Below are 13,482 nucleotides of genomic sequence, written 5' to 3'. Positions count from 1 at the left end.
GTTTCAAGACTATAGAGTATCCCAAAGGCAACCCCCTATGTACACCGGAGAGACAGGACGATGTCGACGGTGTCGTTAGAGAAAGGACGGGATAATGCGGTAATAATACGATAGTCAAGGCTCATTATGAAAAATACGAGACATTTGACTTCCTCCTGCTCGTACGCACGGGCGTCCGTCGATATAACACACATTATGAAAACTTTACCCCTATTTTGGACACAAGCCAGGGGATCAACTTCATGTGTGCTCGTCCGCACGGCCTTATTAAAGTTGTTTACTTAAGGGTATGCTTGACTGGAGACGTGATACCACCGGCACCGGGCGTTCCCATTATCAAACTAGGGGTGAGACCACTAAACAGGACAAATCTCAATGTATACTGGATCGTGTTACTAACCTTTATAGTAAAATATTAGTTTTTAAACATCTTTAATAGGTTTTCTTCTTCTAAATCCCTCACAAAATTATGTTTGGTCGTCATCTCAAGCTGATCACGCGTACGGAGAGGCCGAGCTTCACGTATTCCCCCTCTGACGTAATGGTATCGCCCATAGCGTCATCCCGAGATTTTCTGATTTTGAGACACTTATTCCAATTGATTAATGATTTTGTTTTATCAAAAACAGCGGAGTTAAATGACCAATGGCAATGAGTCTTATATAGAAATGTAGCTTAAAATCAGAGCTCTCCAGAACACCGATCCCCATGTCGATACGATTTATTGTTTTGAAATGAATGATGTCGATAGAGTAGAAGTGCACAAATTCTTTGGCTTTTTCCTCGCTCTTCCATAGACTTTTGGTGAAATTTGAAGACTCTTGATGAAATTTACCCTTTAAAAGCAGCGGAATTACAGAACTTCTGGAAATAAATTTTCCACTGAACGATAGAGAATTTTGTCCTCTATCGAAATTACCGCTCCCCATCTTGTACCATAGAGAGATATTTGAGATATCTCGACATATCGTGCGGATGGTACGAATTTGATGCCAGAAATTACATGCTTAAGCTAATCCCCGCGTGTGCTCACTGCGTGCGTTTCTCTTATGTCCACCAGTTTTCATTATGAATATTTTTATGAAAATATGCACCTTTTTTTCTTAAAAGTTGATGGAGAGGGGAAAAAAGTAATCGTATCAAGTCGGGGTATTCAGTAATGAGTACAGGAGAAACTATATTTCACTGATTTTCATGATTCATCCCATTTGATTAACTCATCTATTCGTGTTTTGTGGCTAATCTTTCCCTTACGCATTGCTTTTTGGCAGAAGTTCTATGGAAAATGCACCTTTTTTCACACAAACTTTGAGACACTCTGTATTCATTCCCCCCATTGCTCAAGAATGAATGGGCAGTTAACGACGGGGTTAAAGATTTATTGAAGAATGGAATGTATATTTCATGAAAATGAAAGCCATTTCCCCATTGGATGTTATCTTCAATACGTGTTTTTTAGATGAAGTCAGTTATCGAATAGGCTCTCCTGGCATTTGAGGTCTCTATCGGTGACGTCACTCAGGATCGTCATGCCTGGACCATCGGCCAGGCAGGGGTCGCAATGGTATATGATTTATGCATAATGCACTCGATATATACAATAATCTTGTCCTTCCGTTCAAATGAATGTGAAACTCATATAATTTCCATCAGAGCATTCAACAGGAGTACTGCAGTACACATTTCTTTGTTATAAGTGAATTAAAGTCCCTCACAGTGAGTTTGCCTCACCCCTATTGTGAAAATGTATCACCCCTAAGTTGTAACACAGTCAGCTGTTTGCACTCAGGGTCACTCCGTGACCTGTGTGTGCGTTCAAGAGTTGTACACGATTTTCTGTCTCATTTAGGCAGAAATCTTTCATAATGCACATTAAATTTTTTTGGTGGAGGCCCGTTAGTAAAGTTTGGTGGCCCGAAAAATATAAAGAAAAACAATGATTAAAAATGAATAAAACAAATTACTGAAATATTCAATTTTGCAGCCACTGCCACTAAGTTACTTCCACTTTGTACATCTTGTAATTAAATCGTGCTCATTTTACTTTGCTTATTGATTTGTGGATATATATATTGTTCTATCATTGTAAATATGAAATGATTGAAATAGAACAAAAGAATTGTATTGTTCCCAGGTATTATATACTATATAATACATATATAGCAGGAGAAAAATAGGCTTATGCTGCAAAATCAGAACTATGAGGGGGAAAATATCTTTTAGAATTGTATATTGAAAAAAAGGAAACGAGAATTATAAAATAAAAAAATGAAATACAACAAAGGAAAGAAAATGAAGAAAGAAAAAAAAACAGAAAAAAAATTATAGAAAAATCAAAAGAAAAAAAGAAAAATGAATAAGACAAAGATAATAAAAATGGGGAAAATTATTATTATTATTCAGGAGAAACATATTCTTTAATCAGGCATATTACATGGGAAGGGGTATAAATGGTTTAATCACTATGAAAAAATGAAAGGAAAAAAAATAAGAAAAAGGCGGCAAAAGTTATATCTAGAAAAAACAGTGAGAATAGTCCTTCCCTTTATGATTCGACAAAATGATGGAAAAATTTACATTTTATATCAATGAAATGCCTTCCCAAAGTATATACTTCCTTAAGAGTGTTTTAAAGGGGAAGTTCACCCTGAAGAAAACTTTGTTCTAAAAATAGCAGAAAAAATAGTAAAAAATATCGGTGAAGGTTCGAGGAAAATCCGTTAAAGAGTAAGAAAGTTATTAGAGTTCAAAGTTTTGGATTTGTGACGTCATAAACGAGCAGCTGCCCCATGTGTTATGTAATATAAAATGCATGAATTTCAAATTTTGTATGGTTCCTGATGACTTAATTTGGTTTTCTTTTCATGATTGGGTGTGAAATGATTTGTCTATTGATATACAAAAGGTACAGTGAAAACCATTTTCAATTTTCTGAGAAAATGACATATCATTGATTTTTTACCATTCGCTATGTAGGAATGCTGCTCGCATATGACGTCACAAATCAAATAATTGAAATTCTAATAACTTTTTAATTATTTGATGAATTTTTCTCAAACCTTCGGCAATATTCTTTATTATTTTTTCTGCTATTTTTACAATAAACTTTTTGTCAGGGTGAACTTCCCCTTTAAGAAGTCCTTTATAAACAGAAAGAAAGAAGCTGTCTGTTTATTTTTGGCTCGAAACGTGGCACAGCTTCGAAAGAAACCAAATATCAAATGCACACGTGGTACTGTGATGTACTCACCTATGAGGATTATTTCTATTAATGCATTAGAAATCGGTCTTTTTGAGTCAAAAGAGACAGGGGCGGATTCAGCTCTCGCCAATAGGGGGGGGGGGCGAAAAATATTCTTATCAACATTTTTCTCAATTGGCCGCTATAATCTGATTTTTTGTTGGTTTTTCGGGGGGTAGTCCTAACTAAAGACTGAAGGTTTAAGTATATGTTAGTTTTCATTGTTAAGATAAGGTATCTCATGTTGTCATAATATAATTCGAGCGCGAAGCGCGAGCTCAAATTAGACCTGAAGATTCTGAGGAGATTGTATAATCATGACAAAAAAAGATAAGTATCCAACTAAGCAATGCGAGCGCGAAGCGCGAGCCGAATTCTCTTATATTAACGTGAAAAGGGACTAAATTAGGACTGTTTTTTAGTGATTAATGAAGAGGATACAAGTATCACCAATTAAATAATGAGAGTGCGAAGTGCGAGCTCAATATTCTAATATTCCGACCTGAAAACTGGACAGTTAAGCGCGTTTTTATTTAAATAAAGAAAAAGCTGTGTGTCTCAAACAATAATGCATGCAAGCGCGAAGCACGAGCTTAATTTTTTGATATATGATAAAGGAGCATTTTGACAAATTTTGGTAAGAATTTCCAAAGAAGAAGACAAATTGAACACTGCAAGCGCGCAGCGCGAGCTGAAAATTTTGATATGTATAAACAATTTGTGTAAATCAAACAAAATAATGAAAGCTTGATGTGCAAGCTAAAATATTGTGTGCACATTGATTTCAGAACTGGATATATAAGTGCCATTTAATACTCTTGAATGGGATTCATTTCACTGGCAATGCGAGCGAAAATTTGTATAAAGTCTATTTTCCAATTCTTCCCCTCACCTTTTTTGTCCTTTGGGGTCGGGCCGGCCGTTACGAGGCTGTAAATCACACATCATGGGTATAATACCTCTTTCTTACTTTTCTTTCTGTTTTTCATAGTTTCTATCAAGGTAAAGACTTCACACTTTTTTCTGCAGGTTGTCAAAAAATAGGGGGGGGGGGGCGGGGCCGCGGCTCGGCCCCCTCTGGATCCGCGCCTGAGAGAGGTCATAATTCCTCTTTTTAATGCTTGCAAATAATCAGCATTTAGTAATATGGACTGTAGAAGGGCATTTCAATGGTGTAAAATGTGACTTTGACGATTTTCTGTGGAAGATTTCTTGCCAGTAACATTTCGTATCGCAGTTCCCTGAGTCTAAATAGTCTGCTAGCGCACTGGGGCCCGTTTCTCAACACCGTCATAAGTCTAACTTCTTGACTAAATCGGAGATAGTGAGCTATATACTTGTCCGCTAACCGTTTCACGAAGCCCTCTTTACCAAGATCGGGTACAACAACCTCACTAAATATTTATGACACCTCCGAACCTGTCACAACTTCTTTCTTAATGACGTAGTGGCATCACGTGGGTAGACTATGACATGCAAAAGTGCCTAGAAATGTGAAAATTATAATCTTACGTAATCAATCAAAAATTTTGAAATTACATCAAAAAACAAGTTGGATGATCATTCTATGATCATGGTAATACAAAGAATCTACAAAAACTGTTGGTAATACTCCACAAAACCATTCATTTTGAAATAGTAAAATAATTTATTTGATAAAGATTCTACCACGTCAGGCCATCCATAAATGGACTCGTATTTGTCGTTTTCAGACCCCTATTAACATTTTGATAAATTCTATCTCTAATTTATGCATAGAATTTGTCAAATAGTAAGTTTCAGTATCTAAGATTTAAAAGAAAATTGTTAAACTATATTTTGATGATGTTTGGAATCATAAAATACCGTATAATTATCATCATTTTACAACGAAAACCGTTATGGTTTTACTTTCGTAAACTATTAAAATTGGATATCCCGGGGTACCCATCTCAACGTCCACATGTGATTAGTCACGAGATTAATTATTCATAATTCCATTTTCTCAGCAATTGAATGCTCAAGTCTTCATGGTCTAAGTATATATGGTGCATAATATACCTGTGCTATTATTCTTAAAAGATGAAATTCCCAATTCATCACAATATTTGCAATTTTGTTATAATTTTTCTTTTTGAAAATTATGCTATTTTGTGACTAAGGCTACGTCTTGTCTGCTCTTTTTACCGATAATATCGATATCAATGTTATTTAAGTTAGGGGCCTTTCGAGAAACGGGTTTAGTAAGATTGGAACTAACTCCGTGGTTGGTGGATAAAGATATGACTAACTTGTCAAGGTGTAGAGAAACGGGCCCCTGCTAGCTAGCGCTAGCTGCAGTGGGTTCATGCATGCAAGCTCACGCACGCCAGGTTGAGCACCATTAATTGTTCAATTTCTTTTAAAGCTTTAATTCTGCATTTTCTTCTGTAATAAGTCAAGATTTCTGCCTGAACACCATATGGCAATATCATCGGCATACATAGAGACTTTTACAAATTTTTCTTTCAGTTTTAGATCATTCAACATTAAATTAAACAAAATTGGACTAATAACACTACCTTGGGGCGTTTCATTTTATAGAACAAATTGTGAAGATAACTGACCATGCATCATGCTGACCATCAACTTTTACCTTGCAATATCTACCTATGTAAAAATTAATTAATCCATTGTAATATTTTTCCTTTTCCTTTTATACCAGCTTGATGACATTTAAATACTATTCCCTTTCTCCATAAAAGGTCGTATGCCTTTTCAAGGTCAATGAAAATAACTAGAACATACTCCTTGTTTCTGTATGTCCGTTTCTGATTTTTTTTATTTCAGCCTGTGTTTTTTTTGTTTTGAATACTTTATTTTCTTCCTCTTTCAAATCAATAAGTTTACAATCACAATTCATATAAATAAAGATTCTTTGCATGTATACAATCAATAAACAATCAAACAAATAAATATATCAATATCAATGAGATTACAAATGATTACAAATGAAATTAAACTGCCAAATTTCTCTTCTATAACAATGTGAAAAAAAACCCATATCAAACGACAAAATAACAAAGAAAAAAACTTTGTAAAAGATGACTTTTTTCCGGGATAGAATAGAAATAATCTCTTATGCAAATAATAATTGTAGAAGAAATAATGTGTTGGTGTCAGGGGCCCGTTTCTCAACACCGTCATAAGTCTAACTTCTTGACTAAATCGGAGATAGTGAGCTACTTGTCCGCTAACCGTTTCACGAAGCCCTCTTTACCAAGATCGGGTACAACAACCTCACTAAATATTTATGACACCTCCGAACCTGTCCTAACTTCTTTCTTAATGACGTAGTGGCATCACGTGGGTAGACTATGACATGCAAAAGTGCTTAGAAATTTTAAAATTATAATCTTACGTAATCAATCATAGAGGTTGAAATGACTTCACAAAACAAGTGGGATAATGCATTCAATGATAATTGTAATACAAATAAACTATAAAAACTGTTGTTAAATGCCACAAAACCATTCATTTTGAAATAGTAAAATGATTTAATCGAGAAAGGTTCTACCACGTCAGGCCATCCATAACTGAACTCGTATTTGTTGTTTTCAGACCCCTATTAACAGTTGGATAAATTCTATCTCTAATTTATGCATATAATTTGTCAAATATCGTATTTTTCGGTATCAATAATTAAAAATGTTTCGTTAAACTATATTTTGATGACGTTTAGAATCATGAAAGACCGTATAATTATAATCATTTTACAAAGAAAACCATTATGGTTTACTTTCGTAAACTATTAGAATTGGATATCCCGGGGGTACCCATCTCAACGTCCACAAGTGATTTTTTAGTCATGAAATGAATTATTCATAATTTAATTTTCTCTGCAATTGAATGCTCCAGTCTTCATGGTCTAAGTATGTATGATGCATAATTCACGTGTGCTAATATTTTGAAAAGATTTATTTCCCAATTTATCACAATATTTGCAATTTTGTCATAATTTTTAATTTTGTTAATTATGATATTTTGTGACTAAGGCTACGTCTCGTCTGCTCTTTTTACCGATAGTATCGATATCAAGGTATTTTAGTTAGGAAGCCTTTCGAGAAACAGGTTTAGTAAGATTGGAACTAACTCCGTGGTTGGTGGATAAAGATATGACTAACTTGTCCATGTGTTGAGAAACGGGCCCCTGGATACCACAGAGATACGATCTTACTATACGTAAGCTCCCGAAGGGAGCTAGAGAGGCAACTCTTTTCGCGCGTTTTTGATTTTCCATAGGTTTTGTACATAACAAACATGGCTGCCATTTGTCCAATTTGAAGGTTGATTTTGGAAGGTCAATGTTTAATTCATGAGTAATGACGTCAAAATACGCACAATGCACTTGTATGATTGGATAAAACGCTAATGTTTTATTCATGTCCTCATGCATTAAACATTTTTTTCCGTCCCACAATTCCCTACGATATCTGTGCGAAGTGTCGTTCTTTTTGATTCTGCGAATTTCAACTTTTTGAAATACAATAGCAAGTCTAATTATCTGTTTTTAGAATTGATGTTTGAAAACATGATTTCTGAGTGAACTTCAAAGGAGCAGAAAATCTTGGAGGAAACATTAATATCAATCTAATGACATTCCATAGGAATAAAAGTAAGTTAAGTTCAATTCCTTACTTTGATCTTAGTTGAAATTGTAATGTGTTTGCTGGGGTTCGGCGTCGCATGCATGGCTTTATGTGCAGTTTACAACGCAAACCACAATTTCCATATTTCCATTTCTTTTTCCTGATCCTAAATAAGTCTGAAATATGACTGACATATTTTCTCAGAAAATAACATAGTTTTCGTAGAACTAAGTTGGTTAATTGGGATGCTTCATGTCCGCCCTTATTAAATCTGTATTTCAGTTCTAATTGTCAAATATCAGGGGTAGATGTGGACTTGTTTAACGGCAAAGCTGCATCAAAATTAAGCCAAATACCGATTACCGTATATAGCCAGAGCGGGATGCGGACTTTGATATCGCCGGTGCCAGCCGGCTGCGAAATTGCCGATGTAGGCTAGGTCATTAGGTGTTGGAAATTAATTGTCAGACAAGCTTGAGTTGAAATTTGAAGTTATAGGCCATGGGCCTAGTACTGACTTTTCGACACCGCTATTTCAATATAATTATCTGCATTTAAAATGAAATGAAATTAAATCTAAATGAACTGAATCTGTTTGGAATGATATTGGTAGATTTTTCCATGCTCATGGAATGATTTGAGACAGATGTTAACGTTTTTCTTTTTTTAAATAAAAGTAAGGCCCTAGGATAGGTCTAACTTAGATATAGATTTAAAAAAATAAAATTCTAGATCTGTCTGGTTTGACTTCTTTTCTACAAAGATTTAAGTTAACTTTATTTTAGTTCCTGGCTGGACCATTGCCATTGGACTAAAATGTAATTAGCCTAGCAACGGAGTTTAATGATTCTTTTTTTTCGGGGGGGGGGGGGGCAACATTTCTTTGTCAGGGTTCAAACTGCTCAATTGTTTTTTGGAAGGGTTGAGAAAATTTATAGTGCCCTATTTTGAATTGTTTAAGTATAAGGCTAAGCAGAGAGAGCAGCTGATCTAATTGATTTATCTTTATTGTCCTCACTTGATGTTATTTGTGGTGAAAGGCAAAGGGTCATTTAAACCTGCCAGCAAGTGAGCTAACCCTTTTTTAAAATAAAAATCAAACTTAAAGAGGATCTCACTTAACGTAGAGATTCAAATCAGACATGTTTATAGACGAGTGCAAAAAATTTAATGATTGTCTCGCACTGATGAATGAGCGAAAGCCATATTATCACACAAATGATAATTATCCTACATCTGTCAAAGCTGGCTTGGTGTATATATATATTGAAGATTGACAAAAGACCTCACTATAGTAGGACATGTATGCTTGAACCATTTAGTTTTTGGTCAAGACCTGCTTTTTTCTAGTTGGGAATTGTGAAAGCTGGAAACTCTGAAAAAATTGTTTTAAGAGAGGAATTTTGTTTATCACTTTTGAAATTTTTAACTGTAAAGTATTGTATGTATATTGAATTGCAGATCCAGTGGGAGTCAGAAGTACAAAGTCAAATACCATTTGCACATCACCAAGAGGTACAATCTGATGAGTAACAGGATATCTGATCTAAAAGCTTGCCAGGTATGCTTGTTTTCATAAAAATATAAAAAAACTATTTTTTCTGAATCATGTTATCCCATAAAGTAAAGCTCCATGATGAGATAAAGAGCGTGTATAGTGACTGCCCTTCGGAGTGCTAATTTGTCTAGTTCAAATTTGAACTAGACAAATCAGCACTCCGAAGTGCAGTCACTATACACGCTCTTTAAGAGCTAAATTAGCACTTCATTTTTTAGAGTGTATTCTTTTGGATTCAAATTCACCAGTATTTCCATTAATATCAATGCATACTTATTGTCCATGTCTCTTAGCTATATTAATCATACATAAAATCGCTTTAAAACTCAGTTACTCTGAAGACAGAAATAAAAAAGGACAAAATATTTTGATATATATTTGAATGGGTTTTCACACTTAATAAAAAAAAGTTATATGAATAATGATCTATAATAGTGATCTATGATTTTTATCTGGCAACATAAGTTACTACATGTGCATTTTCTAAATAATATTGCATGGAAGAGTAGGGGCTCATAAAAATTTTAAAACTTCTAAATTAACTGGACTAGATGAGTAAGAATAATTTATATCAGCAGCTCATTTTGTTCCTTTCTCTTTTTGTTTACTATGCAGGTTTCACAAGCTGTTTGAGTATCACCAGGGCAGATCAAGAAGAAATATGAAGGCCAGGTTCATAACAAGCAGTTTCTTCATTGCAATTACAGATTTAAAAACTTGAATGAATTTAAATAAATGTGTCAATACATATTGAATGCTGCTTAAACTACACATCTGTTGAAAAAAAAAATTGGAGTATAGATATTTAGGTCCATAGGTTTCACACAAGATTAAAATATTTTTCAAAGGGCACACTTATCCCCCCCCCCCTTATTAGTGTTCTAATCATCTACATGTAGTAATTATAGTAGTGAAAGCACTTTGAATAATATTAGTAGTTTGAAAGGGATAGGTTGTATTCTGGTAATCTAAACAATGCAGAATGTGCCTTTACTGAGGTCTTGGCTATGTAACATACATGCCTACAGACATATAAATGGTGATAAGAAATAATGGATTTTCATTGAATAAAATGTGCATAATAAAAAACAATGTGACAGAACAAAGGGCGAAGAAATCACTCTCAGTCCTGGACCCCAATTCATTAAAGGGGAAGTTCACCCTGAAGAAAACTTCAGGGAAATCCGTTAAAAAGTAAGAAAGTTATTAGAGTTCAAAGTTTTGGATTTGTGATGTCATAGACGAGCAGCTGCCCCATGTGTTATGTGATATAACATGCATGAATTTCAAATTTTGTATGGTTCCTGATGACTTAATTTTGTTTTCTATTCATGATCGGGTATGAAATGATTTGTCTATTGATACACAAAAGGTAGGGTGAAAACCATTTTCAATTTTCTGAGAAAATGACATTTATTTGATTTTTTACCATTCGCTATGTGTGAATGCTGCTCGCATATGTCGTCACAAATCAAATAATTGAAATTCTAATAACTTTTAATTATTTGATGAATTTTTCTCAAACCTTTGGCAATATTTTTTATTATTTTTTCTGCTATTTTTACAATAAACTTTTGGTCAGGGTAAACTTCCCCTTTAAGACTAACCACTATTCTAACTTTGAAATTCTGGTAATTACTATGGAAACATTAAAGCAACAGATCAAAATTGGGGTTCCCATGCTAGTTACATTTGGGGCCAATTTACCATAATTGAAGTCCTTATGAAACAAGAACCTCTATGTATTGCTGGACATTAAGCTGTTGAATTCATTTTCTGGGGGAAGTGAAAAGTTGCACTATTTTTTTTTTAATCTCTTTGTTTTTGTAACACTGTATTGTCGATGTCCCATATAATGAATTAGATTAGCTCTGCAAATAAAAGAATTTGCTGGAAATAGAACACAGCTCTAGCAGCACTTCACAACACTAGACAATAAGCAACTTTATTACTAATTTTCTAATGTGCAGATTTGGGAAGGCACTCTTTAGAGAAATGTGGCAATGTGCTCCCCTTTTTTTATGAAGTGTCCCCGATTAGATTAGCATGCTATTTCTTGTCAGCAAATGCTGAAAAAAAGATTTGATATTTGAGTAACTGACTTTGAGAGAGAGGTATATCGATAATCTTTTTATTAATGGCATCCTTGATGCCCCCCTTATATTGACTATGTAAGGCTTATCAATAACTATGTAAGTGAATATACATACTTATTTTTTTCATTTTTTTTCTCTAGATTTTACAAAAAAATACATCCCCTCTCATGTAATATCCTTGCAATTTCTGTTGCACTCATTATAGGCATTTTGCCGATGTAATTTGATGCTTTGGTGAGAAAACAGAGAAAAAAATATTTTTATCATGTATTCAAAAATTTATTAATTAATAAACATTTTAATTTGAAATATTACTTTCTAATCTTGATATTCGTGATTTACTTAATCCACCAATTTATATTGCGTGAAAGATATGTGGTGATGATGTTATTGCTACCAAACTGTGTTGTGATGAAATGGCACTGAAGATTACTTCTATATGACTGGAATATGATGGTGCTACTGATTGATTGATTGATTCTGTATGTCGGGTATCCATGGGTATAATACTAGTACAACAGGTATTTAGTATCAAAATAACATGCGTGGCAAGATAGCCCATAAAAGCCATTGCAACATGGCATACTGTGACATTCAGGTGCAGCCGAATTAAAGACATGAATGAGTTTGATTTAAAAGTGGGATAGAAATAAAAATGAAATGAGAATGATTGTTTGCTCGCATGATTATGTGGAATGTGTGTGTGTGGAAGAGAGAGGGGGGAAGGAATCGATAGAGAAATATAGGGGGTGGGCAGGTACAAAATTTTTATTTTATTTGGAAGTGACCTTTAAGATAGCCTTGATGAGCAAATAAATGGGGGGGGGGGGGTACTGGGCTCTCTTTTGCTCCCATCCCAAACTCAGACTTTAAAAAAAAAATCTTCATAAGATTTGCACCAGATTGTTCATTTCAATTTCAAAATAAAGACAAAATGACCTGATTGCTCTCTTGCTCAGATTTTTCTAATCATTTTAAGTATTTACCCCACCCCCCAAAATAAACAAATATTTGTGGCTATTCATGATGTGTAATGAAAATAATGGGTAGTGATGAACACCTGATGAATAGAGCAAGCAGATCCCTAAGTTCAATCCTACTAATGAATCTCTTATAAGCTTCCAAAATGTCTTCCAGGGAAATATCTAGCAAATAAATAAGTGAATTAATTGATGTAGTAATAAGCGCGAAAGAATTAAAAATATAAGATGAATAAACAACTGAATACCTTGAGGGGGGGGGGTGAACGGGGGAATGATCAATGATATATTATGAATTTACCAAAGACGCGCAGCTCTATGAATACCGGTCATTTCATATTCAATCACCTCGCGTATTATGCTAATTTGTGACAATTTGCTTGTTTGCATATTTTTACGCTGTGCGCGCAGGCCAATTTATGACCACGCCTCTGTTTCGCTGGTGTGCCATGAAGTTGCGGTGTCCATAGCCTTGTACGCGAAAAATGGGAGCAGTGTGCACTTTTGACCTTCCAAAATTTCCCCATGTCTGACCGGATGCAGAAGCGGAGTTTCCACCCCTGCTGGATACTTGTAATGCTGCCCTCTACGTTCATTATCCGAACCTCGACGTCCTCTCCAGCTTCGCCTTCGAGAATTGGCACGACGGAAAGCTTAGATTTCGGCCACTTTGCAAGCCCAAGATTGTAAGTATGAAACGCCTTTTTTAAAATACATTTTAGCGGTATTTGGGTTTAGTTGTTAAATTATTTGTACTATTAATTAGTGACCGCTTATTGTCATGGTTCTCCAATTCACGCTCGCCGCTAAAGACTAGTGCTAAACTGCTAGTACTTGCTACGCTAACCCGGCAGTCTCAGGGGCGCCCGGCGGCTTCGCGGGCCGTTGGCTAGACCAAAAGCTGCCTTAAGCTTCAGACTTCAGTCTCTGTATTTTGGTTGTTCCGCTGAACTGCGTTGGCTCCACTCACCATACATAGAGTAGACTGAAAAGCTTGGAG

General features: G+C 35.0%; 1 long non-coding RNA gene across 1 annotated transcript; it reads left to right on the top strand.

Annotated features, from left to right (window-relative positions):
* The first annotated feature begins 7,837 nt into the window (after positions 1 to 7,837).
* Positions 7,838 to 10,132, top strand: LOC121419500. Its single transcript, XR_005970611.1, has 3 exons — positions 7,838 to 7,874; positions 9,310 to 9,409; positions 10,022 to 10,132. It is a non-coding gene; the product is annotated as an uncharacterized LOC121419500 (long non-coding RNA).
* The last annotated feature ends 3,350 nt before the right edge of the window (positions 10,133 to 13,482 follow it).

This window comes from Lytechinus variegatus, chromosome 8, assembly GCF_018143015.1.
Source record: "Lytechinus variegatus isolate NC3 chromosome 8, Lvar_3.0, whole genome shotgun sequence".
Lineage (NCBI taxonomy): Eukaryota > Metazoa > Echinodermata > Echinoidea > Temnopleuroida > Toxopneustidae > Lytechinus > Lytechinus variegatus.
The sequence above is the reverse complement of the archived record's forward strand: the minus strand, read 5'-3'. Positions and strand labels throughout refer to the sequence as shown.